The following is a 13,727-nucleotide window of genomic DNA, read 5'->3' as shown; positions in this document are numbered from 1 at the left end:
ATTATGTAGATGAAGCAAATGGAACATTTCTCAAATCGCTCCTGATTGTTTATGACATAGCTTAGTAAGAAACCAATGAAGAACAATTAACCGTGGATGACAAAGGGATTTAAAATGTTTGTATAAAAAAAATATATTTTCTGGATTGTAATATAAAAATTGACAATATGAACAAACTAGCTAAACACTTTAATGATTACTTTGTGAATATTACAAACCCCGTTCCATATGAGTTGGGAAATTGTGTTAGATGTAAATATAAACGGAATACAATGATTTGCAAATCCTTTTCAACCCATATTCAATTGAATGCACTACAAAGACAAGATATTTGATGTTCAAACTCATAAACTTTATTTTTTTTTTGCAAATAATAATTAACTTTGAATTTCATGGCTGCAACGCGTGTCAAAGTAGTTGGGAAAGGGCATGTTCACCACTATGTTACATCACCTTTTCTTTTAACAACACTCAATAAACGATTGGGAACTGAGGAAACTAATTGTTGAAGCCTTGAAAGTGGAATTCTTTCCCATTCTTGTTTTATGTAGAGCTTCAGTCGTTCAACAGTCCGGGGTCTCCGCTGTTGTATTTTACGCTTCATAATGCGCCACACATTTTCGATGGGAGACAGGTCTGGACTGCAGGCAGGCCAGGAAAGTACCCGCACTCTTTTTTTAAGAAGCCACTCTGTTGTAACACGTGCTGAATGTGGCTTGGCATTGTCTTGCTGAAATAAGCAGGGGCGTCCATGAAAAAGACGACACTTAGATGGCAGCATATGTTATTCCAAAACCTGTATGTACTTTTCAGCATTAATGGTGCCTTCACAGATGTGTAAGTTACCCATGCCTTGGGCACTAATGCACCCCCATACCATCACAGATGCTGGCTTTTGAACTTTGGGTCGATAACAGTCTGGATGGTTCGTTTCCCCTTTGGTCCGGATGACACGATGTCGAATATTTCCAAGAACAATTTGAAATGCGGACTCGTCAGACAACAGAACACTTTTCCACTTTGCATGAGTCCATCTTAGATGATCTCGGGCCCAGAGAATCCGGCGGCGTTTCTGGATGTTGTTGATAAATGGCTTTCGCTTTGCATAGTAGAGCTTTAACCTGCACTTACAGATGTAGCGACAAAATGTATTTAGTGACAGTGGTTTTCTGAAGTGTTCCTGAGCCCATGTGGTGATATCCTTTAGAGATTGATGTGGGTTTTTGATACAGTGCCGTCTGAGGGATCGAAGGTCACGGTCATTCAATGTTGGTTTCCGGCCATGCCGCTTACGTGGAGTGATTTCTCCAGATTCTCTGAACCTTTTGATGATATTATGGACCGTAGATGTTGAAATCCCTAAATTTCTTGCAATTGCACTTTGAGAAACGTTGTTCTTAAACTGTTTGACTATTTGCTCACGCAGTTGTGGACAAAGGGGTGTACCTCGCCCCATCCTTTCTTGTGAAAGATTGAGCATTTTTTGGGATGCACCCACCTGTTCCCAATTAACCTGCACACCTGTGGGATGTTCCAAATAAGTGTTTGATGAGCATTCCTCAACTTTATCAGTATTTATTGCCACCTTTCCCAACTTCTTTGTCACGTGTTGCTGGCATAAAATTCTAAAGTTAATGATTATTTGCGGGGAAAAAAATGTTTATCAGTTTGAACTTTAAATATGTTGTCTTTGTAGTATATTCAACTGAATATGGGTTGAAAATGATTTGCAAATCATTGTATTCCGTTTATATTTACATCTAACACAATTTCCCAACTCATATGGAAACGGGGTTTGTAGAATAAAGCTGGAACAAAGGATTCCAAATGTGAATGATGTTGAGGACTTGAATGATAAGATATAAAGAAATCCCAACTTGATGTTCCTTAGTACCGGGTAATGTAAAAAAAAGAGAAAATCATCAAAATTGTAAGGAAGCACAAAACCCAAAACCAGTCAAGTTGGCACGTTGTATAAATCGTAAATAAAAACAGAATACAATGATTTGCAAATCCTTTTCAACCTATATTCAATTGAATAGACTGAAAAGACAAGATACTTAACGTTCGAACTGAGAAACTTTGATATTTTTTGCAAATGTTAACTCATTTGGAATTTGATGCCTGCAACCTGTTTCAAAAAAGCTGGCACAACTGGCAAAAAAGACTGAAAAAGTTGAGGAATGCTCATGAAACACTTATTTGGAACAGGCTAATTGGGAATTGGTGGTTGCCATGATTGGGTATAAAAGCAGCTTCCATGAAATGCTCAGTCATTCACAAACAAGGATGGGACTAGTGTCACCACTTTAGGAACAAATTGTCGAACAGTTTATGAACAACATTTCTCAACAAGCTATTGCAAGCAATTTAGGGATTTTACTATCTATGGTCAGTAATATCATTAAAAGTTTCAGAGAATCTAGAGAAATCACTGCACGTAAGCTGTACGCCCGTGACCTTAGATCCCTCAGGCGGTACTGCATCAACATCAGTGTGTAAAATATATCACCACATGGGCTCAGGAACACTTCAGAAAAACACTGTCAGTAACTAAAGTTTGTTGCGACATCTGTAAGTGCAAGTTAAATGTTACGTCTTCGGTGCATGGTTGTGGTTGTCGTGTTCCTTCCAAGGCAGGAGACAAGCAGGAGTGGAGTGCAGGTAAGATTTAAGTATATTTAATAAATAAAAGACAGGACAAAAATACAAAAACTGAGGACGCTAGCAAGCGTGGAGCTAAATAAAAATCAAAATGTCACCAAGGGTGAAAAAACCGGGATTCTGGTCGGCAGAATAATATAAAGAGCGTGGAGCAAAAACAGGAGGACGTAAATGTTGCCTATTGCAAACATTGACCCAGCACTTACTGCTGGGTGACAGGAAACTATAAAGGGGAGTGATTAGCCAAAACACCTGGTGGAAACACTAATTGCAAAACTAAGACAGGTGAGGAGAATCAGTGCCCATGGAAACCAAGAATAAACAGGAAAAGAGGGTGCAACCAGGAAACAGACTAAAACCAGAAACATAACCAACATAAATCATGCCATGATCCGGGTAACGATCATGACATAACCCCCCCCTTAAGGGACGGATCCCAGACGTCCCAAACTAGAAAACCCCTCCCCAACAAAAAAAACCCAGAAAGTCAAAAGTCACGGGAGGGTGGAGGGAGGACTTGGTGGTGGGCCGCCAGGCAATGTGTCCCCGAAGCCACCGGGGACAAGTCAGGTGGCGGCGGCGGGTGGATTGTCGCCGCAATCGTCGAGGCGGGCGACCTCGGAACGGCCATGTCTGTGGCCGTTGAGGAGGCGGACGAGACTGGCGCCAGAACCTCAGCAGTCTTTGAGTCCTGTACCAAAGTCTGGGGCGTCGCTGCTGTTGGCGCCAAAAGCGTCCATGAAAAGTCCAGAAACGACAAGGTGGGCGGCGCCGTGGTGCGGCCCGCCGGACAAGAGGAGGTGGGCGGCGCCGAGGTGCGGCCCGCCGGACAAGAGGAGGTGGGCGGCGCCGAGGTGCGGCCCGCCGGACAAGAGGAGGTGGGCGGCGCCGAGGTGCGGCCCGCCGGAGAAGAGGAGGTGGGCGGCGCCGAGGTGCAGCCCGCCGGACACGAGGAGGTGGGCGGCGCCGTGCTGCGGCCCGCCGGACACGAGGTGGGTACGTCGTAGGCGAGGCAGGCGCGGGAGGCGTCGTCGCCATGGTAACAGGAAGCGTCGTCGCCGTGGAAACAGGAAGCGTCGTCGCCGTGGAAACAGGAAGCGTCGTCGCCGTGGAAACAGGAAGCGTCGTCGCCGTGGAAACAGGAAGCGTCGTCGCCATGGAATCAGGAGGCGTCGTCGCCGTGGAATCAGGAGGCGTCGTCGCCGTGGAAGCAGGAAGCGTCGTCACCATGGAAGCAGGAGGCGTCGTCGCCATGGAAGCAGGAGGCGTCGTCGCCATGGAAGCAGGAGGCGTCGTCGCCATGGAAGCAGGAGGCGCCGTCGCCATGGAAGCAGGAGGCGCCGTCGGCGTGGGCGGAGCCAGAGGCGGAGCAGGCGGCTCGTCTGTCGGCGTGGGCGGAGCAGGCGGCTCGTCTGTCGGCGTGGGCGGAGCCAGAGGCGGAGCAGGCGGCTCGTCTGTCGGCGTGGGCGGAGCCATAGGCGGAGCAGGCGGCTCGTCTGTCGGCGTGGGCGGAGCCAAGGACGAATCAGGCAACGGAGTCTCTGTGGGTGGTGGATGTCTCAGCTGGACTGCTGGGTTGGCCGTAGGGGGAATCATCACCTGCAGTGCGGAGAGTATACTTCCCATCTGTTTCTCCAATGCATCAAGGCGGGCATCTTGGTGCTCCGCCATGGCGTTGACGCAAGCCCCAAGAACGCCAAACTGTTCCTCCTGTTGTCCAAGTTGTTTGGACTGTTGGTGCAATGCCCTTTTTACTGGGTCGGTCTCTGCGGGGTCTCTTGTGCTTTGCAGCGCTGGAGCAGGAGGTGGAGAGGATGGCGTTTGCAGGACCACCAGGGTTGATGGTGGCGTCAGAGTGGCAGGCGTTCGGGCTGTCGGCGTGGGAGGAGCCAGAGGAGTGGGCGGAGTGTTCTCTGCTGATTGGGATTGTTCCTCCAGTTGCAGTTCAATAAGTACCTTGCGGTACCACTCATCCACCCAAGCCGGACTGTACTTCTCTGGCGGGTCCAACTTGCTTTGTGGCACTGGGGCAGGAAGTAGGACCGAAGCAGACAGCGCCCCCGCTGGAGGAGAGGCAGGCAGCATCCTCAGTGGAATGAGGTCTGCTTGTCCCGCTGACACGCTACCAGCACTGGCCCCCCCCTCAGGAAGCAGATTCCAGATGCTAGATGGAGCTGGTGGGGGGAGCGCTTGTTCGGCGGGAGCAGAGGGCACGGGCGGGTGGGCTCTAGGAAGCCTGGAATCTGGCCTTGTGAGTCTGCGCCGCTGGCGCCTTTCTGGACAGTTGCCAGCAGGTGGTGACTGAGGGGAGAAGAAGCCGCACGGGAAGAGCCTGGCAGACATTGTTGAGGGCAAAGTGTCCATCTGGTACCCCTTCTGCGCCTGCTCTGAGCTGCCCCGCTGCCCGAGCCTTCGCGTACCGGGTGGGGTGGACGACGTCCGGGTGGCTTGAGAGTGGGGGAGGAAACGGGTCTCTGCTTCCGTGAACTTAGCCATTAGCTGCTCCCATGCTACCATGGCGTCGGCCGGAAGGTCTTCTTCGGACAGCTCGGCTTCGTCCTCGTGTTGCCACGGCTGGGTGTCCGCTTGGAGTTCCAGGAGGATCTCTTGTTTGTCCGTGTTGGACAGGAACACTTCGTCTGGCTGGGTCAATCTGTTACGTCTTCGGTGCATGGTTGTGGTTGTCGTGTTCCTTCCAAGGCAGGAGACAAGCAGGAGTGGAGTGCAGGTAAGATTTAAGTATATTTAATAAATAAAAGACAGGACAAAAATACAAAAACTGAGGACGCTAGCAAGCGTGGAGCTAAATAAAAATCAAAATGTCACCAAGGGTGAAAAAACCGGGATTCTGGTCGGCAGAATAATATAAAGAGCGTGGAGCAAAAACAGGAGGACGTAAATGTTGCCTATTGCAAACATTGACCCAGCACTTACTGCTGGGTGACAGGAAACTATAAAGGGGAGTGATTAGCCAAAACACCTGGTGGAAACACTAATTGCAAAACTAAGACAGGTGAGGAGAATCAGTGCCCATGGAAACCAAGAATGAACAGGAAAAGAGGGTGCAACCAGGAAACAGACTAAAACCAGAAACATAACCAACATAAATCATGCCATGATCCGGGTAACGATCATGACATTAAAACTACTATGCAAAGCGAAAGCCATTTATCAACAACACCCAGAAACGGCGCCGACTTTGCTGGGCCCGAGATCATCTAAGATGGACTGATGCAAAGTGGAAAAGTGTTCTGTGGTCTGACAAGTCCACATTTCAAATTGTTTTTGGAAACTGTGGACGTTGTGTCCTCCGGACCAAAGAGGAAAAGAACCATCTGGACTGTTATAGGCGCAAAGTTCAAAAGCCAGCATCTGTGATGGTATAGGGGTGCATTAGTGTCCAAGGCATGGGTAACTTACACATCTGTAAAGGCACCATTAATGCTGAAAGGTACATACAGGATTAGGAGCAACATATGTTGCCATCCAAGCAAAGTCTTTTTCATGGACGCCCCTGCCTATTTCAGCAAGACAATGCCAAGCCACATTCTGCACGTTTTACAACAGGCTTCGTAGTAAAAGAGTGCGGGTACTAGACTGTCCTGCCTGTAGTCCAGACCTGTCTCCCATTGAAAATGTGTGCCGCATTATGAAGCGTAAAATACGACAACGGAGACACCATACTGTTGAACAACTTAAGCTGTACATCAAGCAAGAATGGGAAATAATTCACCTGAAAAGCTTAAAAAATTGGTCTACTCGGTTCCCAAATGTTTACTGAGTGTTGTTAACAGGAAAGGCCATGTAACACAGTGGTTAAAATGCCCCTGTGCCAACTTTTTTGCAAAGTGTTGCTGCCATTAAATTCTAAGTTAAAGATTATTTGCCAAAAAAAAAAAAAATTGTTTCTCAGTTTAAACATTAAATATCTTGTCTTTGCAGTACATTCAAATGAATATAAGTTGAAAAGGATTTGAAAATCATTGTATTCTGTTTTTATTTACGATTTACACAACATGCCAACTTCACTGCTTTTGGGTTTGTACAAATCTAAATGGTAAATAGGGTTACTTGTATACCTTCAAGGTACTCAAAGCGCTTTGACACTATTTCACTATTCACCCATTCATACACACATGCACACACTGATGGCGGGAGCTGCCATGCAAGGCCCTAACCACAACCCATCAGGACTGGAGCAAGGGTGAAATGTCTTGCTCAAGGACACAACGGACATGACGAGGTTGGTAGAAGGTGGGGATTGAACCAGGAACCCTCAGGTTGCTGGCACGGCCACTCTCCCAACTGCCCCACCTCGTCATGGGATGGATGCGGAATCAGTTAAAAATGTTATAGAAGAAATTCCTGAACCTCTAAAACATATAAGCAACGTATTGTTTTAAACAGGCAAATTCCCTGACAAAATGAAAAATAGCGGAAGTGTTACCAATATGTAAAACTGGAGACAAGCACCAATTTACAAACTACAGATCGATTTCTTTACTTCCACAATTTTCAAAAATCATCGAAAAATTATTAAATAAAAGATTAGAGAAATTCAAAACTTAAGTTGAACACTAGCAGAAAATAAACACGGATTTAGAGCTAACATTTCAACATTGATGGCATTAATCAAAATAACAGAAAAAATTACTAACGCAATAGATGGTAAACAAAGTGTAGTAACAGTATTCTTAATTAATACATTAGAACGGTATGACATCAGAGGGCTGGTACTGAAGTGGATACGAAGCTACTTCACCAACAGGAAGCAATATGTGAAGCTAGGCGAACACACGTCTAAAACACTGAATATATCTTGTGGCGTACCCCAGGGGTCAATACTAGGACTACAATGGTTTGATATTTATATAAACAACATCTGTAAAGTTACTACGGAATTAAAGTTAATACTATTAGCAGGCAACACAACAGTGTTTTGTTCAGGAGCGAACACACGGAAGCTAATGCAAATAATAACAGAAGAAATTAAACATTTAAAAGAATTTTTGACAAAAACAGACTATCTTTGAATCTCAGTAAAAGTAAAATAATGCTCTTTGATAACAGTACAAGAGAAAGTCAAACAAAAATACCAAAAAATTGAGTAAACATTTAAAGAGTAAAATAAACCTAATTTTGGGTGTAATAACAGTGATAAAATGAACTCGAAATCTAATTGAAAAAATATGCAACATAAAGTGGAAATTAGTTTTTATTTTCTGGACCTAAAAAAATCACTTTGTATTCTATACTGCTCGCTATCGCTAGTGTTATCATATCTGAGTTATTGTGTAGAAGTGAAGGAAATAATTACTAAAGTGCACTACATACACTAACCCTGTTACAAAAGAGGGCGGTTAGAATAATACATAATGTTTGATATAGAGAACATACAAATCCTTTATTTATGGAATCTAAATTAGTAAAATGTAATGATTTGGTGCGGCTGAATACATCAAAAACTATGTACAAAGCAAATTATAACCTACTACCCAGGAACGTACAAAAATTATTCTCAACAAGAGGAGAAATATAACTTTAGAGGAAAATCTAATTTAAAACAAAGTTAACGCGGTAATAAAGTGTTAACTATGAATATCAATAACAGCACTAACTATTTTAATGGGAGATGAACGCGCACGTGTCCTTTTTTACCTTTGAGCCGTGCCGTAGCGGGTGGGATTTGGCTGCCGTTCACTTACCAAAAGCGAGCAGAAATGGACGAAGGAAAGGAAGGAAAGGCTACCTTATTGAAATATCAGGTTCAAAGCCATGGCAAGTTGTTCTCCAGACAGGAAAGGACTATTTTTCGCCGTGAGAAGAGGTGACAATGCCTGATGCATGCGTCGTTCAGAGGTGGGTGGTGCTTCACTTCCGTGTTTAGATTACAGTTAAGATGCAGTAATAAGATAATATTTACATTGTTGCTGTGACTGCTTTAGTAAGTAAGATGACATAAAAGCTCAACAAAAATGAAAGACGGTCGGCAGGAAGTCGAAAGGAGACTTTTTTTTAATTGCAAACAGTTGATCCAACATCAAAGCATGTCAAGACACTTTCTCAAACCAATCACAAACTATCCCGTCTTCAAAATAAAAGCTCTACGCTATACATTCGGTTTAACTGCATTCACAAAATAAAATGTCTTACATTACAATCATGCATTTTATATCAATTTCTGGTAAAATCCTCAATTACAGAATGATTAGCAGGCTGGATATTACATTTTATTAATTAATAGAGGAGGTTGAAACATTGTCATGCAGCAATAGGAAGACCAATAACTTGTACAACATGTCATGTACAGAATATCAAAAACATTTATTCAGGTAGAAATATCACAGATTTCAGCAGATCCCAAAAGGGACAAGCGGTAGAAAATGGATGGATGGATATTACCAAATATCTTTGATAATCAAAGCATGATCATAACAATTCACATTTTGTGTTATTTATGAGTTAAACCGTTATCTGCTATCATGGAAGTGTAGCTCCTGCTCTGAATGCAAGTGCTCCTAAAGCAGGAATATAAATTCTCTATTTATACAAAATCTGGCAAGAAACCAACACACAGCAGACATTTTTTTTTTATTGTCATTAAATCGTGGTTGTCCTTTTTGTGTTGAGCAGTTTAAAAAAGCATAATGTCTAAAACACATTTCATGATTGACGATTTCATGATTTCAAAGTAATGATCCGTTCAAGGTGTTACAACTTGAAAATGATCGGTCTAGGGTTCACTTATTAATGATGAAAAATTATATATATCTGCGTTTAATTGCGATTAATTTTGAGTTGACTATGAACGAAATGCGATTAATCACGACTAAATATTTTGTCCCCTTGACAGCCCTTGTTGAAAGGTAACATGGCCTTACAAAGCCAACGGTGAGGTCTTAAGAGACACATAGAATAGAAAAAAATTACTTTTGAAAATATAGGAATGAAATATTCTGTAGAATTTATTAAAATACGTTATTTATGCAAGAATGCAACATTTAGTAAAATGTTTTAAACTTTTAAAATCTTTTTGTCATCTCCCTAGAAAATATACTGATGAAACTCATCAATATTAGAATGGTTTGTTTGGATTTACAATGATTTACATTCTATCATATACACAACAGGCAACTCAAGACATTTCAAGTCTTCTTTTGATATAATGTTGATGATAATGGCGTACAGTTTATAAAAACCTTGAATGGAAAATCTCATAATGTGTTGGGTCTTCAAAAACTGTAAGCCATGATAATCAAAATGTATAATAAAGGCTTGACATATCTCACTTTGCATGAGTTTATATCATATATTAGTTTCACATTTGAAGTTGAATTGCTGACATGAATGGAATGGAAGTAGAATGGAAATGACTGAGTGAAAATGTGGTTGAAGGAAAACATGAAACTTTTCTCTGACTACAGTGAACATTGACCCTTTTGAAAATCAGGAGCACTGTGGCAATTGAGTGCAAGCTTTTGACCACAAATGTATTCCAGAGGTGGGACCAAGTCATTGCTTTGCAAGTCACAAGTAAGTCTCAAGTCTTTGCCCTCAAGTCTCGAGTCAAGTCCCGAGTCAAGACAGGCAAGTCCCGAGTCAAGTCCAAAGTCAAGACTGGAAAGTCTCAAGTCCAGTCCCAAGTCCTGCATTTTGAGTTTCGAGTCCTTTCAAGTCATTTTAACCACAGACTAATATATTTACCGGTACACAGATTGTGTATGCTTTTAAAACGCTGTATTTATTTATTAAAACAAGTGCATTTGAAATTGCAGGAAAAAAATTGTGCTGACATTGCACTTCATAATAGCACTATTAACCAGTCATTTTAAACATTTAACTCATTCCTTTACAGAATAAACACATTTGAAAAAGCAAGTGCAACTGTACTTATTTGTACAAAAGTGTTAACATTGTATTTCCATGGCATATTGCATTGTAACTAGTTCCACAGCAGTTTCTATCCTGTTCTTACCTTATCTCATTGATCTCATCTCATACTGTATGTGTGTTGATGTGTGCGTACACATGAAAAACATAACAAATACATGAACATAACAATGAACAGAGTTGTATTTTTTAGATGTCAGGGCCCTATGCAATATGTACACATATTCTTAATATAGTATGCATTTTAACTGACCTTTATTTGACTATGTTTGTCTTTTTGTAGGTGGCTAAAATACCCGGTGCTGCTGACCGCCGTCTAACGTTATGTTACTGTGTGTGATACATTGACTAACGTAACATTATGTGTAGGTACCTTATGCAACCCTGCTTAAGAAAATCACTTGACAAAAAGTATGAATAAGGTAGCGAACTGCAGTGGACGAAATAGATTGCCGTGTTTGCGATGACGTTATAACCATAGACATCTTATAAGTAGAAGCAGCATTGGGTGCTGTGACGCGAGCAATTTGGCCGCCATCTTGAAGTGGTGATGAGGAGCCGGCGAGCAGCCTAAACCAGTTGACAGGTAGAAAACAAAGATGGTGTTCAGCGTTTTCCTGCTCAAATGAGCGGACTGTTGAAAATAGGAATCGGGGGATTACTTTTCACAAGTAAGATTTAACATTAACGTACTAATGGTTGTATTTTATGAAAATAATATTACCACAGAGTTGAGAAGGAGCAAAGATCTTCAATATTTGTATGTGAAAATCACAAATAAATCTTCTGGGGGAGGATGACGCCCCTACAGGGGTTTGGTTTACAAACTTTCAGCCCCACCTAAAACAAAATTCACCAGCCGCCACTGATTATCATGCATTCTCATTTTAGGCAAAATATAAGACAATACTTTCTTAAGAGTATAATAGTAACAGGAATAAGTTTCCAAATAACAATATTCAAATACTAACATTGTTGGGTAAGACAGAGTTTGGTTTTATTCTGAATCCAGTGAAACAGATTGGTGATTTTAGCTGATATAAAGACTTTCAGGTGTTTATATATGTTTAAGTATTTGGCAGACGCTTTTATCCAAAGCGACATACATAAAAAATACATATAAAACAATCACTGTAAACATGATCGTTTAAGGGAAGAATGTAATACAAAAAACAATACAAAGTGTCAAGACAGAATAAACTCTCTGCTGCTGCAGCAACAGAGATACAGTCTATAAGATATACAGATTTCTAATGTATTCATACATTGTTTATATAAGATATACGCATGTATATATAACCTAACCATATTGTTTCTTCAATTTAAAAATAGCTGACCGTTTTTTTCCCCCTTCTCTGGGATTATATTCCCAGTTTTGATCTCGGACGTCTGGTCACTTATAGCATATAAGAATATTATATCACTGTTAAGCAAACTATGAATAACAAAACACGCCAAAACATGTGTCCGTTATCATAGCTACACGTACGACAAAAAAGCACGTGAAAATCAGTGGTATTCAGTGAGGTAAGATGAATTTAATGCGCTGACAGTTCATTGCTCCTGCCAAATGAATTGCCCTGAGTGGAGCGGATCACCACTCCAAGATGGCGGCCCCGCATCTCGTCTGCGCCAGTAGGCAGTAGCGCTCGATGCTGCGTCTACTTATAAGATGTCTATAGTTATAATGTTAGCAATGAGTTTGCAGCCTCACTGATTTAACTACACAGCAAATAAAAGTCACGTTATTTAGCCAATAAACGTTATCTTACATTCAAAACTTACCCTTCTTTGTGCAACTTCAAATGTCGAACGAAGTTGGAAGTTGTTGCGTCTCCATCTGTAATATTCGAACTGCGTGATTTGCATACGGCAACTCGTTTTTTGTGGACCAAGTCGTAGTTTTTATACCCGAACGAAACCAACTTTGGCATAATTGTTTCTCACTGCCGCGTTGTTTGACAACTCTTCTTCATTGGTTCTCCTGCAATTTGATTGGATGAATGATGTGTGATGAAAACAACGTAGATCTAATTTGATTGGCTATTGTACTGAGAGCACACCAGCTGACAGGAACAACACGCTGATAGACACAGACGTAGAAAATGAAAGATACGGAGCGCTCCCAAATAACTTTTTAAGCTTTGGGTTTTGGGGAAAGTAGCAAGTCATGTCAAGTCAAAAGGCGCAAGTCCAAGTGAAGTCACAAGTCATTGATGTTAAAGTCTAAGTCGAGTTGCAAGTCTCTTTACATTTTGTCAAGTCGAGTCTAAAGTAATCAAATTCATGACTCGAGTCTGACTCGAGTCCAAGTCATGTGACTCGAGTCCACACCTCTGATGTATTCACTAGTTGTCTGTCCTGCGTGTACTAACTCATCCCTGCCGCGGTGAAAGGAGAAGTTAGCACTGGGCGGCAGACATGAACTGGAGCTTACCGGCCGCCTCAGAGTCAGTCAGAATCTGTCTCTCATCTTGCTCATCTTAATGAGAAGGCATTCATTTTAAATGAACTGGTAAAAGCGCAAAAATGACAGACGGTGAGTGTGCACCTGTTGTATTTACTGCTGCTAGGATGAGATTGGCGCTGTTCAAAAAGGAGACTTTCAATTATAGTTATTGCGTTATGTCTTCAAATGTTACAGAATATTGCTCGTACGTCCTCCTCTTGATTAAATATCAATCTTTCAATTGTTACATGTAGCACTGTTGCAGTCTTGTAAAATGTAGCCAGACTTCCGCCCAGGTGCCACCATTTTGCTGTATGACGTCACTAGGCACGTTGCGCGAGGACATCATTCCCAACCACTGGCATCGATAAGTGAATTGTTAGAAAACTTGGCAAGCAATTCCAAGGAATTGACACACAGGGAACCAGTTCTAAACAAGAAACGTTTTTCAATTCCCATCCCTAACCATGACATTGATAGCATGGGCTATGTGACCAAGCCCTGTACATAGGAAACCATATCCTTTACCAAAACATCCAAGCTTAGAAGCATGTCAGTAGTGACAAGCCGTCTTTTCAATTTATCTGTACATTAGTGTTAATGCAGAACTAAATACTTTGTCATGTTGTACTGTTTTGATTATGACCTGAGCTCATTAGCAAATAGTTTGTCAAAGTCCCCACCATCTGTCTCTGTTTCCTGCGTCCATAAAACCTATATGTAT

This window comes from Nerophis lumbriciformis, linkage group LG14 (assembly GCF_033978685.3).
Source record: "Nerophis lumbriciformis linkage group LG14, RoL_Nlum_v2.1, whole genome shotgun sequence".
Lineage (NCBI taxonomy): Eukaryota > Metazoa > Chordata > Actinopteri > Syngnathiformes > Syngnathidae > Nerophis > Nerophis lumbriciformis.
Note: the sequence above shows the minus strand (reverse complement) of the source record.